Source organism: Panthera onca, chromosome B2 (assembly GCF_046562875.1).
Source record: "Panthera onca isolate mPanOnc1 chromosome B2, mPanOnc1 haplotype 2, whole genome shotgun sequence".
Lineage (NCBI taxonomy): Eukaryota > Metazoa > Chordata > Mammalia > Carnivora > Felidae > Panthera > Panthera onca.
This window is the reverse complement of record NC_138343.1, coordinates 105,729,601-105,746,295: the sequence shown is the minus strand read 5'-3', so window position 1 is coordinate 105,746,295 and position 16,695 is coordinate 105,729,601.

The following is a 16,695-nucleotide window of genomic DNA, read 5'->3' as shown; positions in this document are numbered from 1 at the left end:
TAGCCAGGTAACAGCTACAGACCCCAATATTGTCCAGATGTTGGATTTAGCAGATAAACTCTTCAAAACATTGTAAATTTGTTCAAGAAACCATAGCTGATGAGTGAATGAATGGATGAAAAAGCTCAGCAGAGAAATGGAAAATTAAAAAAAAAAAAAAAGAACTAAATGGAAATCCTAAACCTAGAAAAATGCAATATCTGAAATTGAAAATTTACTGGCTTAGCTTAAAATCAGATTTTTTTTGTGGAAGAAGGATTAGTGAACATAAAGACAGATCAATAAAAATTACTCAAGTTGAAGAATAAAAGGACTAAAATTGGAAAAAAAAAAAAACAGAGCCTCAATAATCTGTGGGACAATATAATTTCCTTGGATGATTGGCATCCAAGGGAGTAGAGACAGAATGACTTAGAAAAAATATTTTTAAAAGTAATGGAAGATATGCTCCCAAATTTCATTTAAAAAATTAATTAATAATGGGGCGCCTGGGTGGCTTGATCGGTTAAGCGTCCGACTTCAGCTCAGGTCATGATCTCACGGTCCGTGAGTTCGAGCCCCGCGTCAGGCTCTGTGCTGACAGCTCAGAGCCTGGAGCCTGTTTCAGATTCTGTGTCTCCCTCTCTCTCTGCCCCTCCCCTGCTCATGCTCTGTCTCTCTCTGTCTCAAAAATAAATAAACGTTAAAAAAAAAAAAAAAATTTTTTTAAATTAATTAATAGGAGTGCCTGGCTGGCTCTGTCAATGGAGCATGTAACTCCTGATCTTTGGGGTTGTGAGTTCAAGCTCCATGTTGGGTGTAGAGATTGCTTAAAAATAAAATCTTTTTGAAAAATTTTAAAAAATTAATAGAATACTATGTGGCAATGAGAAAGAATGAAATATGGCCTTCTGTAGTAACGTGGATGGAACTGGAGAGTGTTAGGCTAAGTGAAATAAGTCATACAGAGAAAGACAGATACCATATGTTTTCACTCTTATGTGGATCCTGAGAAACTTAACAGAAGACCATGGGGGAGGGGGAGAAAAAAAAAAGAGAGAGAGAGGGAGGGAGCCAAACCATAAGAGACTCTTAAAAACTGAGAACAAACTGAGGGTTGATGGGGGGTGGGAGGGAAGGGAAAGTGTGTGATGGGCATTGAGGAGGGCACCTGTTGGGATGAGCATTGGGTGTTGTTTGGAACCAATGTGACAATAAATTTCATATTAAAAATTTTTTTTTAATTAATTCATAGATCCAAAATGTTTGCATAACCCTAAGCAGCATAAATACAAAGATAACCACACTGAGCCCCACCAAAGAGAAAAAAATCTTTAAGATATCCAGAAGAAAAGACACATTACATATAGGAGAATAACCATAAGAATGACAACTAACCTCTCATTAGAAAAAAAAATTGGAGAAAATGGAACAAAATCTTTAAAGTGATGAGAAGCATAATAGTTTTCTAGGACTGCCATAACAAAACACCATGGACTGAGGGCTTGAACAACACAAATTTATGCCTCACAGTACTAGAGGCTGAAAGTCCAAAATCAAGATTCTGAGAACATTGGTTTCTTCTGAGGACTATGAGGGAATTTGTTGGCTTGGAGATGGCTGTCTTCTCACTATGTCTCTTCACACTGTCTTCCCTATATGTGTGTCTCTGTGTCCACATTTCATCTTTTCCTAAGGATAGCAGTCATATTGAGTTAGGGCCCCCTAGTGAGCTTGTTTTAACTTGATTGCCTCTGTAAGACCCTATCTCCAAAAAAAGCCATATTCTGAGGTACTGGGGATTCAGACATCAACATATGATAGGGGATGGAGGTACATGCCAATCAACCCATAGCGAAAGAAACTTTTATAAACCTGTCAAACTATGATTCTATATCCAGTGAAAAATGCCTCAAAAATAAGGATAAAATAGGGGTGCCTACATGGCTCAGTCAGTTAAGCGTCCAACTTTGTTTGGCTCAGGTCATGATCTCAAGGTTCTTGGGTTTGCGTCCCACATTCGGCTCTCTGCTTTCAGCACAGAAACTGCTTTAGATCCTGTGTCTCCCTCTCTCTCTCTGCTCATCTCTGCTCGTGCTCTCTCTGTCTCAAAAATAAACATTAAAAAAACTAATAAGAATAAAACAAAGATTTTTTTTCATATAAAATAAAACCAAGGGAACTTTTCCCCAACCTTCTGGTTAGAAATGGTGTTTGTTTGTTTGTTTGTTTGTTTTTAATGTTAGAAAATGCTAAAGGAAGGGTGCCTGGGTAGCTCAGTTGGTTGAGCATCCAACTCTTGATTTCAGTTCAGGCCATGATCTCACGGTTTCATGGGGTTGAGCTACAAATCGGGCTCCACGCTGACAGTGAGGAGCCTCTTTGGGATTCTCTCCCTCTCTCTCTACCCCTTCCCTGCTCATGCTCTCTTTCTCTTTCTCTCTCTCAAAATAAATAAATAAACTTTAAAAACATATTTAAAAAAATTTTTAAAGAAAATGCTAGGGGCGCCTTGGTGGCTCAGTCGGTTGAGCGTCCTACTTCAGCCCGGGTCATGATCTCGCGATCTGTGAGTTCAAGCCCGGAGTAGGGCTCTGTGCTGACAGCTCAGAGCCTGGATCCTGCTTCCGATTCTGTGTCTCCCTCTTTCTGCCCCTCCCCCACTCATGCTCTGTCTCTCTCTGTCTCAGAAATAAATAAACATTAAAAAACATTAAAAAAAAAAAAAAAGAAAATGCTAAAGGAAGTTCTTTACATTGAAGGGCAATTTTACATAAAAGGTCAGATCTAGGGGCACCTGGGTGGCTCCGTCAGTTAAGTGACTCCTGATATCTGCTCAGGGCGTGATCTCAAAGTCCTGAGATTGGGCCCATGTCAGGCTCTGTGCTGAGTGTAGAACCTGCTTGGGATTCTCTCTCCCTCTCTCTTCGCCCCTCCCCCACTCATGTTTTCTGTCTCTCACTCTCTCTCTTAAAATAAACAGATTTTTTAAAAATTAAACAAGAAAATTTTAATAAAAAAATAAAAGAAATCAGTTAATTCCTTCTATCTGGGGGGAGAATGGTATGACTAGAAGGAGCTAATGATAAAAGTTTCTTGATGATGGAAATGTCTGTAACATGGTTGGTTACATATGTGAAGATGCTTGTTAAGATTTATCAAATGATACACTGAAGATGTGTAAATTTTACTGTATATATTAGTTACTTACCCATCTTTGCTGCAACAAATTACACAAGCTTAGTGGCTTAAAACAATACAAATGTATTATCTCACAATTCTGTAGGTCAGAAGTCTGAAATGTGTCTCAGTGGTCTGAAATCAAGGTGTCAACAGGCTGGTTCCTTCTGGAGGCTCTAAGGGAAAATGCATTTTTTTGCCTTTTCCACCCTCTAGGGGCTGCTGGAATTCCTTGGCTCTTTCTTTCTTTCCATCTATAAAGCCAGCAATAGCTATTCAAGTCCTTCCACACTGCATTACTCTCACACTGACTCTTCCACACCTGAAGGACCTTTGTGACTGCATTGGACCAATCCAGATAATCCAGGATAATTTCCTTCCCTTAAAGTCAGTTCATTAGCAATCTTAATCCCATCTATACTTTAATTCTCCTCATCAAGTAACATTCACAGGTTCCAGGGATTAGGACATGGAAATCTTTGGGAGGCCATTGTCTTACCTACCACATTTTACGAGAATTTTACTTCAATAAAAACTATTTTTGTAAAAGCTACTGAATGCCTATTACATGCCAGTCATTATTCTAGATCTCTCTCTATATGTATGTATGGTTACATATTTATTTATTTTTGTGTGTTTTCCCTACTAAGCTTCTTGAGGCCAAGGAGGTTTGTTTGGTTTACTCTGATTAGAACAGCATCTGGCACATAGTAAGAGCTCAATAAAAATTTATTGAATTAATGAAAGTAAACTCAATCAGTTTCACCAATTTTAGCTGATTTTATTGATAATGTTGATTAAATGACTTGTTGGCAGAACTTTACGTGGACAGAACCACAAAAATCCAGAGTTTATAAACCCTACTAAAAAGTATTTGTGTATGAACCATTAAATATCAGTATTAGAATATCTTTATCACCTAATAGGACAGCCTAGTTCTAATGCCAGGACGCAGAGAACAGAGCCATCCACTGAACAATTCAGAATTGGTATTGGAAGACAGAATTTTCTCAGAAAAAAATTTGGTTCAGGAGAAATACTCAAGAATTTACTTCCTGACATATTTTGGCTATTTATATTGTTACTCCTTATGATGCCGAATTACTTTTTTCTTTTCTTTAAGTTTATTTATTTATGTTGAGGGAGGGAGAGCGAGAGTGAGAGAGAGATAAAGTGCATGCAAGTGTGGGAGGAACAGAGAAAGAGGGAGAGAGACAATCCCAAGCAGGCTCTGTGCTGTCAGCTCTGAGCCTGTCTCCTGGCTTGAGCCCACAGCTATGAGATCAGCACCTGAGCCAAAACCAAAAGTCAGTCGCTCAAACTGCTCAACCGACTGAGCCACCCAGGCACTCTGAATTACATTTTTTCAAACTAAAACATATGGTGTTAGAAATGTTACCAAAAATGGGCACCTGGGTGGCTCAGTCTGTTAAGCGTCAGACTTCAGCTCAGGTTATGATCTCATGGTTCATGAGTTCAAGCCCCATGTCAGGCTCTGTGCTGACAGCTCAGAGTCTGGAACCTGCTTTGGAATCTGTGTCTCCCTGTCTCTCAGCCCCTTCCCTGCTCATACTTTCCCTCTCTCTCTCTCTCTGTCTCTTTCTCAAAAATGAAGAAACATTAAAAAATTTCTTTTTAAAGTTTTAAAGAAATGTCACCAAAAAGAATACATTTTCCTCTTATTTATTATTTTTCTAAACGTTTATAAAAGTGAACCCCAGAAAACCTTATGTTTTGTACCATCATTTCTAATATTTTTAAATAATCAAAGGCTCAATTGTCTTCATAACTTCATAAGATCAGGCATGAATACATAATGTTTAAAAAAAAGTAAAGACCTTGCATTTGGCTGTGGTGGCAGGACATAAAAGTGTTGCTTCTTCCTGCCCCTCCCAAGATATTTGTGTTCCCTTAAAAAATAAATGCAGCAACGATATGTAAATTCACCAACAGCTTCTGACTTTCCTCTTACTCCAGTTTGTGTTTCAAATATCACAGCTGAAACTGTGATTCTTTATAAATCTATCCATGAGAGAACAAATAATTTATTCCATTGAAGAGTTGATTAAATATTGATTACATTTATATTATGGACTAATCCTAATACCATTTAGCATACATACACTGCAATGATCTCTTACTTCCAAGGATCTACTGATCAAAGATGTCTTATTTTAAGATAATTTTTATCTTAAAATTTATATGGTGTGATCTTACCCAACATTAATGATCATCATAATCAGATGGTTTTATTCATAAACTTTTTCTTTTAAAAAAATGTGCATGTGTGTGTGTGTGTGTGTGTGTGTGTGTGTGCGCGTGCACGCGCGCGTGTGTATTACTAAAGCTTTCCGTGGAAAAAAACAATCAAGGGCTTTCATATAATAAGTACCTGCTATGGCCTGAATACTTCTGCTCCCCTCGAATTCATATGTTGAAGCCTTAAACTCCAATATGATGATATTTGGAGATGAAACATTTGGGAAGCGACTAGGTTTAGATGAAGTCATGGAGGTGGAGCCTTCAGGGTGGGATTAGTGTCCTCATAAGAAGGGGAAGGGTCCTTTCTCTCTACCGAGTGAGGATACAGCAAGAAGGCAGTCATTTGCAAACCAGGAAGAATTTCCCTACCAGACACAGAATCTGCCAGCGCCTTGATCTTAGATTTCCGGACCTCTAGAACTGTGAGAAATAAATGTCTGCTGTTTAAGCCTCCCAGGCTATGGTATTTTGTTAGAGCAGCTCAAGCTGACTAAAACAGCATCTTAGGTCCTTGAAGACATGAGGACAGTCAATGGAATTCAGCGGAGCCAAGAATTCTAAAGGGTACAAATACATGTAAAAGGGGGACTAAAATGGACTGTATCCATGAAAAAAGCATAGAAATCTTACAAAAACAATTTACTGGACAAAAAACAAACTACAGGGGCGCCTGGGTGGCTCGGTCAGTTAAGCATCCGGCTCTGGATTTCCACTCAGGTCATGATCTCACAGTTCATGAGTTCAAGCCCTGTTTTGGGTTCATTGCTGTCAGCACAAAGCCCACTTGGGATCTTTTCTGCCCACCTTGCTCTCTGCCCCTCCCCCACTCATGCTGTCTCTTTCTCAAAAATAAATGAATAAACATTTTTTTTTTTTAAGTAAGAAACTACAGAACCTCTGTGGGTGGTTCTGTGCTTGACAAAATTAACTTGGACTGGAAAATGCAACTGACCCAAAAGCTATAGTACCTTGAGAAGAAGTAATAAGTCAGATAATAATAATAATAATGGAGAATTTTTATTTCATTATAAGAGATTGAAAAACAAAGTTAGTATAAGGACAAATAATTCACTTTTAGAACAGGAGGCTTTGAAGCCCCCAAGAAGCCTGGAAATAACTTAATACAACTTCTCAAAGTCCTTGAATAAATATCAGCCAAAGCACAAAATGAGACCTGGGGTTGGGGGTGGAAGAGTATTATGAAGAAGCAAGCATCCTTTTAAAACAGAAAAATGGCTAAAGAAAGGAGAAGAAGCAAATTCAAACAAGAAATTAAGGAAAAACCAGAAATTATGCAGATTCCAAAAGAAGAAATTCAAGGACAGTTTTGCAAAGGAGTGAAAATGCGTTTTTAAAATTTCAAGAGAGACAACCAGGTTCAAATTCTGAGGGAATGTTTCATAATTACAGAACAAAGCATGCAATCAGTAGATTTAAAGGCAAAAGCAACGTGTCTTTGGTTGTTGTTTAGAGCATTTAACACAGCGCCTAGAACGTGAAGATCTCTGTTTTTTTTTTAAGTGGATTCATTTGGAGCACCTGGGTGGCTCAGTCGGTTAAGCGTCCAGCTTCTGATTTCAGCTCAGGTCATGATCTCATGGTTTCATGAGCTCAAGCTCCACATCAGGCTCTCTCTTTCCACCCTCCCCAGCTCATGCTCTGTCTCAAAATACAGTTAACAAAAATTTTTTTAAATAAATAAAGTGGATTTATTTGATATCCTTTTTGGTCTTTACTTTAGAAAAAGGAAGATTTCCACTTTCAAATTGTCTTTTGAAACAAAGAGATCAATATATTGAAAAATAATAATAAACATGCTGATACCCTATACCTAATCAGAAGAAACTAGGAAGTAAGTTAGAGATAGAAAAAAATAATAATCTGTGCTAAACTTTTGAAGAAACGCAAAAGTTTAATTGTAGAGTCAATGACATAACGAAACTTGTATTTCACAAGACCTCGTGGCTGGGGGTCTGATGGATTGCCCTTAAGCTTCATCCACATGAAAGATTACGGGGGATACCTTGGGTTCTAAAGTCAGTGGGTCTCATTTCCTTACTGGCAAGTAGGGTCTCTGGACACACAAACATCCAATGTGGGAAGAGGGAACCTGTTTTTTGTCAGGCAAAATTCTGCACACCTGATTTAATGCCTCAGAGTGCTTTCCCAAACCCTGGTCAAATAAAAATGTACTAATTTCCTAATTGCACATGTTATTTTACTAGGCTCTACATATACAGTGATTTTAATGGACAAGTCTCTTAATCTAGCATAACCAAATCCTTAAGGCATATTACACTAATTTGTCACCAATCTGAGCCTTGAATTTTTTATCTATTCAGTCCTTCCTTCATTTTTGAATTTCTACTTCAAACTCCACACTCCAAATACTTCATCCCTGAGCAAATAGTGTCAATAAAGTATCTGCAATCGTTCTAAAAATAACACATTGTCACCCTTGCAAAGAGATTCAAATGGTCACACTTTTAAAATTATAAGCCTATTGAGGTGCCTGGTGACACAGTGAGTTAAGCATCCGACTTCAGCTCAAGTCATGATCTCGCCATTAGTGACTTTGAGCCCTGTGTTGGGCTCTGTGCTGACAGCTTGGAACCTGGAGCCTGCTTTGGATTCTATGTCTCCCTCTCTCTGCCCCTTCCGCACTCGAACTCTGTCAAAAATAAATAAACATTTAAAAAAGTAATAAAACAAATAAATAAAAAAATAAAAAGCGTAAGCCTATAAATAACACTTAATGGATTAGCTTAATAAGAAGAAAAGATAAAAGTAAATTCCAAATAAATAATTTGCTTTCTTTTTTCCTAATGTTTATTTATTTTTGAGAACGAGACAGAGACAGAGACAGGGCATAAGCAGGGGAAGGGTAGAGAGAGAGGAAGACACAGAATCTGAAGCAGGCTCCAGGCTCTGAGCTGTCAGCTTGGAGCCCCACTTGGGCCTTGAACACATGAACTGTGGGATCATGACCTGAGCTGAAGTCGGATGCTTAACTGAGCCACCCAAGCACCCCTAAATAACTTGTTTTCTATGGGCATTGCCCATAGTGCAATACTTGAGTGCAATACTTGCACTAAAATCATGCCTTTCTATACCTGAAACTAATGTACCATTGTGTGTCAACTATAATTAAAAAAATTTTTTTTGATTAAAAATGAAAAGAATGCCTTTCTGACTTGTAGACTAGAAACATGAAAAATTAAATAGACTTCCACAGTTAATGGAAGAATCTGGAAAGAATCTGAGTCACTGAAATTAAATAATCGAGTGATTGCCCCATTCCTTCTGCTTATCCCTAAGGACAGTTTTCAGTGCCTCATACCTTTCTGCTGTGATCCTCTTGAACTGTCTCTCTGGTTCAGGACTCAGAGTAATAAGGAATGATTTCTTTGCATGAAGAAATATCTTCAGATCATGTTTGAAATTCTTTACATACATAGTTCATTCATATGATTTCACATTATTTACATGGTTTGGGTTTGTTGATGAAAAAATACAATCCAGTTGAGAACTGCTCCTCCAGTCTGAAAGGTTAATGAAAGCTACAGAATGAAGTTGTTATATTCAGAGCATGACCTCCCAAGGTTGACAGCGACAATTAGAGAACAGGACTGTGCGTCTCCTCCCCACCACCTGGCTGCCAGAGTGTATGTTAAATGAAAATAAGTCAGATTGAATTGTGCCACACATGCAAACATGTCTTTACAAGCAGGTACAGAACCAGCAACCAGTTCCCATAAGCTTAATAAAGTCTTCCCTCAGAGTACCCCTGTTATGGACTGAATGTTTGTACCTCACCCCAAATCCATAGTCGAAGCCCTAACCCCCAGTGTGATGGTATTTGAAGGTGGGATCTTTGGGAGGTAATTAGGCTTCACTAAAGTCATGAGAGTTAACCCTCTATGATGGAAGTAGGCTCCCTCATAAGAAGACTCAGACTCCAGAGTGCTCCCTTTCTCTCTCTCTCTCTCTCTCTCTCTCTCTCTCTCTCTCTCATTCTTTCTCTCTGTTTCTCCATTATGTGAGGATATAGCATGAAGGCAACCACCTACAAGTCAAGAAAAATGTTCTCGTCAGAACTGAGCCATGATAGCAACTTGATCTTGGACTTCTCAGCCTCTAGAACTGTAAGAAGTAAGTGTCTGTTATTGCAGCCTGAGCTAAGACAACTCTTGGCTCTAAAAAGCATGCTGTAGGAAATTCCAAAGCAGATCTAATGATATTTTGAAGATAGGATCAATAAGCCTTTTAGATTTCCAGTACGGGAGACACAAATGACCAAAGGGAGTTCTAGAGCTAAGGTGTCCACATCTTAGCACATTTCATGTGCACATTTCACCTCCACACATTTCATGCCGCTATATTTATTGGCTTTTGCTGGGTCATATATATATATATATATATATATATATATATATATATATATAAAAGGATAAAAATGCCTGTTCAATCTTTCTAGTCGACTATTTACCCTGAACACTACTCATTCCTCCAGTGAAGAATTATTTGTAACACCCCTTTGTCTAAATAACAAAACCCTCTCTTGCAGATTTAGATAACAATATTTAACTAGCTAGCTCTGGAGTTTGGATTCCTGACTATGATTTTTCAAATGCTAACTAATCACTTTTAAGTAGATGGTGAATTACATACAATATAATAGAGACAAAGCTACTTCCATTTTTTAAAAAGGCTACCATTATATTAAAAATAAAATGTCACCAATTTTCTGTATATTTTGAATGTTTACATTTAATAATCCTTTAACATAAAACACCTACAAGAGACTATTAATTCATAGTCCACTATAGTCATTGTGGTCTGGGAAGGGGACACGAATGGAAGTTGGTGATAAATGTCATTTTTCAATGCTGTAACTGTGATATTTGGCAGGTTGATTTGGAAATGACATCAAAGTCTGGAAAAGAAGTCCTTAGTATGAAGAAAGTTAGGCCTGAGCCAAACAGCATGACCTGGTACCATCTCTCCAACCCTAACTCAGGCCTTGATTCTTAAGATTCCAATGGCTTTGAAGTCTTCGCTAAGGAGTCTGCCTAAACCAAGGTCACCACGATTTCAACTATGTCATGCTATCTCCCATGTGAGGCCACTCACAGCCAAGTTCTAGCTCAATTGTAGTAGTCACACATGTAGTCTGATCCGGGGAACCCTTCTGATATGCACAAATGTAGTCCTCTTTTTACCATTTATTAACTGGATGAGTCTTACCTTTACTGCATTTGAGACAAATCTGAAAATATCAGGTAGTAATGGAAAATTGACCAAAACTGGATGAATTCTTTTTCACTGAATTCACAAGTAGAATGAGTAGAGTGGCATATTTTGATCCCTGAAACTTTTTAGTGTCTTTGGTGGGTTGTTAATGAGTTGCCGATAACTAATCCCCAGTGAAGAAAATTCTTTAAGAGTTGCTATAACTCAGATTAAGACAATTCATTAAAGTGTTCAGGAATAAACAGTTCTCACTTTATAATAACTTTATAACCTCTACACATATGCCATCAATAAAAGATGAAACAGAGAAAAAAACACACACAAGTAAGTTTTCAGCTGTCCTTCAAACTAAAGAGAATTTTCCTTTGTTCCTAAACCTCTTTTTACCCTATTGTCCTTAATGGCTATGAAGCTCTTGGTTTGGTCTCCCTCCTCGGCTTTTATCAAAAGTTTACCAGGCAATAATGGAAAAGCAGTGTATTCCTACTTCACGGAGTCATGAGTTTCTTCTGGTTAGTTCTGGCTTCTTATGGATATCTAATTCACACATTTAACTGGACTGACATAAATCCTAATAAGCCCTAAAGAGCAAATTTCCTCCAGTCTTCTTCTGGCTAAGGGTTCAACTCTTGGGCTAGCAACATTCCTATCTGACTTCACTCTCCCTTGAGAGGTGCGTTAGAATCCATAGCAATTGACTCACCAATTAGCTCCATTTCTGGTTGAGATGCATCCAGAGAGCTTATAAAAAAACCTATGACCCACAATGGGCTAAATGTATTATATTTAATGCCAGAGCAGATCTGTTGCTAGGTTCAGGTATACTTACGCTCTGTTAAATCACATAAGATTAATGATTGCTTCTTCTGGAACCAATTAATTGCTTGGGGTCTCTCTCTTACCTGGAATATATATGATTAGTAAGAGCTATTTGGATTTTAATACTTAATGTGTATAAGAGATTTGGAGTTTTAGAAAATTTGAATTCACATTAAAGGAAACACATATTCTCACACTGTGTAGGGGTCAATTGCATCTTATGAAACCAACATCATAGAGCCATTGAATGTTCCGTCACTGCTACACGACAAACTTTCTCCTACCATAAATAGAACTTTAGACAAGTTATTCCTTCTAATAAGTACATGACAAAATAAAATAAACTGCCATAAAATTAACTTTGCAGAGTGGTCCAGTCATTCTAGATGACAGTTGGCTGAAGCACTGTTTCCGACATACCCCTATCCAGGCCAAATCTCCTTCAGAGGTTTCCAGTGAGGAGACAATGATCTTAGGAAGACAGAACTAACTAAATGGCTCTTGGTTTCAAAGGCCAATATAGGGTCAAAATTAGTAGTCATTGACTTCAGTTATATTTTTTAAGAAGTCAAAGGTTTGTCACACAGATAAAGATACATAAGAAATCTAAACAATGCACCTCCAATTAATTTATGTGTGTCTGTAAGTTCCACATTGACAAGGTAATATCTATTCTGTATTCATAATAATTTAGTTAGACCATATATGAAGTCATCATATTGATATAGTCTCAGTCATTTCCCTAGTGCTGGAATATCACATTTCAGATCGTTTATGTGACAAGAGAAGAAATAAATACAAAACAGAGACAAGCGAACTGGGAACATAAAACTAAAAAATACATCTTTGACCTTCTTGTTCATATGTGACTATTATTTAACTCAACTGCATATGGTGCAAAATGGATTGCTGATTTTAAATGCTAAGTGTGTAGATCATAGTTAAGAACAAGTGACATGACTCATTAATATAGAAATTAAATGTCAAATTCTCTTCAATTTCCTGTTTTAAATTCTGCTTTGAATAGTTGGAAACTACTAGGCAGATTTCAAACCCCAAACATCTCATTTTCCAAGAGATGGGAAAAAAATCTGAGTTTCTACCCCTTCCTCCTTGGCAAAGGTACAGATTGAAGTCACGGGCAAGGAACTAAAAAGGTTTTCTATTAGGGGACGCTGGAATTCATGTGACTCAACAAATCAGACTTGAAATCTTTTTCAGACGATGCTAAACATTCACTTTAGGGCACAAGGTCATGAATGCTGAATGGCATGTTCCAATTCTGCCAGATTGGCCCGGGGACAGCACTTCCTGCTGACGTGCAGATGAAATCTGCCTTCAACAGTAAGGCCTGGTGCAGAGGCCTCAGGGAAGACTGGAAGGCTAGGGAGTTATGCCAGAGTCTACACAGCCAGCTGTGCATACATCATACCTTTTCCTAGAAAGGAAATCTGTGGAACTATCAATAGAATGGTAATGAGCTTACCTCATTATCATGGGACACAGACCAATCCCTGAACTACAGAAAGTAGTTCAAGAGGGGAGAAAATTCACTTAATAACTTGGTTTTTGGTTTACCATCAACTCTGAAACAGTCATTCTTGCTTTGTAACATTCGTGCTTATGTAACAGGTAACAAAAGTGCTAGACCCATAATAGCCAATATTTATAAAGCATTTATTATGATGTCTGGCACTAATCTATGTGTTTGCTAGGCATTAACCAATTTAATTCTCAAAATAACTTTATGAGGTAGTTTCTATTATTATTCCCATTTTACAGATGAGGAAACAGAGGAACAGAGAATTTAAGTAACTTGGAAACAGCAACGTGTAGGGTGTGAACTGAGATGATCTGGCTCCACAGCCCCTGCTCTTCACGACTACAGTGTTCTCGTGGATTCATCCAGTGATGTTTCTTTCTCAGCACTGCCTCTGCAAATCTGTTGTCAGCTCCTTTGTCTAGATAACCTGTACCCCACTCCCTCCCTGAATGAAATCCTGGGCATCTCACAGCCTTTCTTCTAGAGAATAAAAGTCTTCAAGTAACTTGGAGGCATCAGAACCGTCACCATTAGGTAAATAATAGATGAAGTACAATGTAATATTAACTCGTAAAGCTCTGAACAAGCATCTCCTAGCACTTAGTACTTAGCACCTAGCACTTCTCAGCTAATGGCCGTTGTGGGTGTTGCTCCAGGAGAGGGGTCCTGGTTGGCTGCTTCTTCATTCAGCCTGCCAGTTCCTCCAGTTCTCCCATGAGCAGCTACCATGATGTTGAAGGAAAAGAAAGTAGGTAAGGGAGAACTGGGGGCCAATACCTCCTACACTGAGCCAGCATTAGCTCACCCTGGCCACACTAGTGTTTAAACCTGACTGGGTCTCTGTGGCAGACTCTGTGAGCTCTTGGACAACCCCCAGTCACTGGATGACACTCCTCCTGTGTCTTCCGAGTAGCTTTTTGAAACCCTTCTTTGGCTCTGAAACTCAGTAATCCACCTTCACAATCATTTTTCTGTTTTGATCTCTACTCCAGGAAGCTACTCCTGTACCAAGCCCTTTTTGAGGACTCCAGGTCAACTCTCTCATGAACCCACTGTGGGAAAATGTCCTTTTTGTCCCATCACTGGTGGGACTGTGGTTATTTCCTAAAGCATAGCTCTTTGATCTGCAGCTGCAGGCTGATTTCTAGCCTCCCTTTGGGCAGGAGATGCAAAGTAGCCCTTGGGGGAGTCCCTGGAAGCCACTGTCACTGTACTTGAAGGGCAAGGTAACACCCCTTATGTCATTATATAATGACCACTCTCTTAAGACAACTGTCCAGTTTCCCACTTCAGCCTCTTAGTGAGAGCTGGCTCCAAGTGGTCTGCCTCATCATGTGGGGAGTCTTGCTTAGAGGTCTAACACCATAATTTGGAATATGGGAGAAGTTTGCTCTTACCGGCTTTGAACCTCAGCTGAAAATGAGACCAAACAATTTAACATCCCCTTAGGATTACATAAGAGAGGCAGCTGGACCTCACAGGTAGAGTACTGGGAAAACAATCAAAAGCCCTGGGTCACCTGGGTGGCTTTAGTCAGTTGAGCGTCCGACTTCGACTTCGGCTCAGGTCATGATCTCGCAGTTCGTGAGTTCTGTGCATCAGGCTCTGTGCTGCCAGCTCAGAGCCTGGAGCCTGCTTCGGATTCTGTGTCTCCCTCTCTCTGCCCCTTCCCTGCTCATTCTCTGTCTCTCTCTCTGTCTCAAAAATGAATAAATGTTTAAAAAATATTTTTAAAAAATCAAGAGCCCCACATTCTAGTCCTGATTCTACCAAGAGTTAATTCTGCCACTATTGGGAGTTACTGTGTCTATTCAAGATTCAATTTCTACATATGTCTTCATTGAAGCTTCCCAAAGGGCCATCAAAAGAATTGTAGCACTGTGGGCTGCTAATAGTTGTTTCATGGGAATAAAAGGATTCCAAAATCAAATAAATTTGGATAATGATCATTAAGCTAAAGTTAAATTATGTTCTTTACAACAGAATTTCGCATTAATATGCATGACAAGTCTCCAAAGAGAAATGTAATGTGCTGTAGTTCCTAAATGTTTCCACCCTGGGAACTTTGTTGCAGGGAATGCTCTTTAACATCTTCCTCAGAATATGATTTCAGAAAATCTGGACTCGATGAACTCAAAGCACCCACGCCCTTGCTTATCAGTATCTTTGGAATCCATAATTTCATGGCCCGACTGGATTCTATACTCCTCCCCCCACCACCACGGGCCACTGCTCTTGGATATAGAGAAGTCACAGCTGAGTGTGGCATATGTGGTTGGCTGAAAAGGAAAGAGCCTTGTTTTGTATTGCAGGTACAGTTATCCAAAACCAGATGCAGAGACACAGTGGGAATGGAGGGAATTATGAAGGATATCAGCACCTACGGAAGGGAGAGGAAAGAGCAGTACTGGGTGGAGGGAAAAGTCTATAATGCAGCATGATAAAGCCTCAGCCGATCCCAGGGGGGACCTCAGAGGCAAATATTGCCCATCAAAGTTGGCCCACATCAGGCCCAAATGTCCAGGCCTTTATACCCCCCATCTTGACCAGTTGAGCCCTTGAGTGAGGCAGCTGACGCTGAAGGAGCGGTGAGAGGCTTGCAGTAAATTCTCCACTGGAAAGAATCTAGGAGATGTATCTCCATGTTCAACACACTCTTGCTTACATTAAGTGAACTCTCATGCTCATCTGCTCATAGAAGAATATGGAATGCAGAAAGAAAAGATCCACTTCCCTTTTTATCCTGGAAGGCACTGAAAATGCTCAACTGGTTCAAAGGGGATCAATAAACTCTGTGAGATATGGGATCTCTCTATAGTCAGGTATCCATTTCCAGAAGCAAAGGAGGACAAAGAGATTCCACCAACCTGCCAGAAAAGCATTAAGCAATCTCCTAGCATGGTGAATGGCTAGCCCCATTATAATCGGCACACCTTCATCCATGTTCCTCTTCCTGTCCCATCCAGTGCTGGAGACAAATGCTCAAAACTCATACACTATTCAATTAGAAATGAGTGAAGAATATACCAATAGTAGGGAGAACTAACTGTAAAATACAGTATATCCCACAGAGAGGTTTTTGTTCTCTTCCAATAGTATGTTTATAGAAATTGGCCTAATGGTAGACCCAAATTATTTAACACTTACACTGAATTATGAGTCACATTGACACAGGTGTCTACAAGGATCTAGGCAGTTCTGAGAGTGACTTATGAGAGCGCTGGTTTCTGAAGGTAGTCAGAAAAAGTAGAAGATCACGCCAAGGCAACATCAAAGCCAGCTAGAGCTCTGACTTAATTATAAGGCCAGCTCCAAACCTAAAAGCCAGATGGGGATCAAGGAAGGCACTAAAAAAACAGCCTCAGGTACCCACTTCTCTGGCTCAGAAAGAGTCACAAAGCCCCTGAAATCTACCTTTCCATATGTTCAATTGAGGCACCCAAGCTGTGAGTACGGAAACAAGTAGACTGTCAACTCTTCATCCTGAGCTATTTATGGAAAACCAAAGCGGTAGGTGATGCTGAGTGAGCATGTGGATTTGAGTAAAATGTTTCCCTGGCTGCTTTAACTTATGCAAAATCCAAACTGAAGAAAGCAACATAATGCTAATTAAAGCTGTAGCTCAGAGTTTGCCAAAACTGCTGGCTTTGATGAATGAG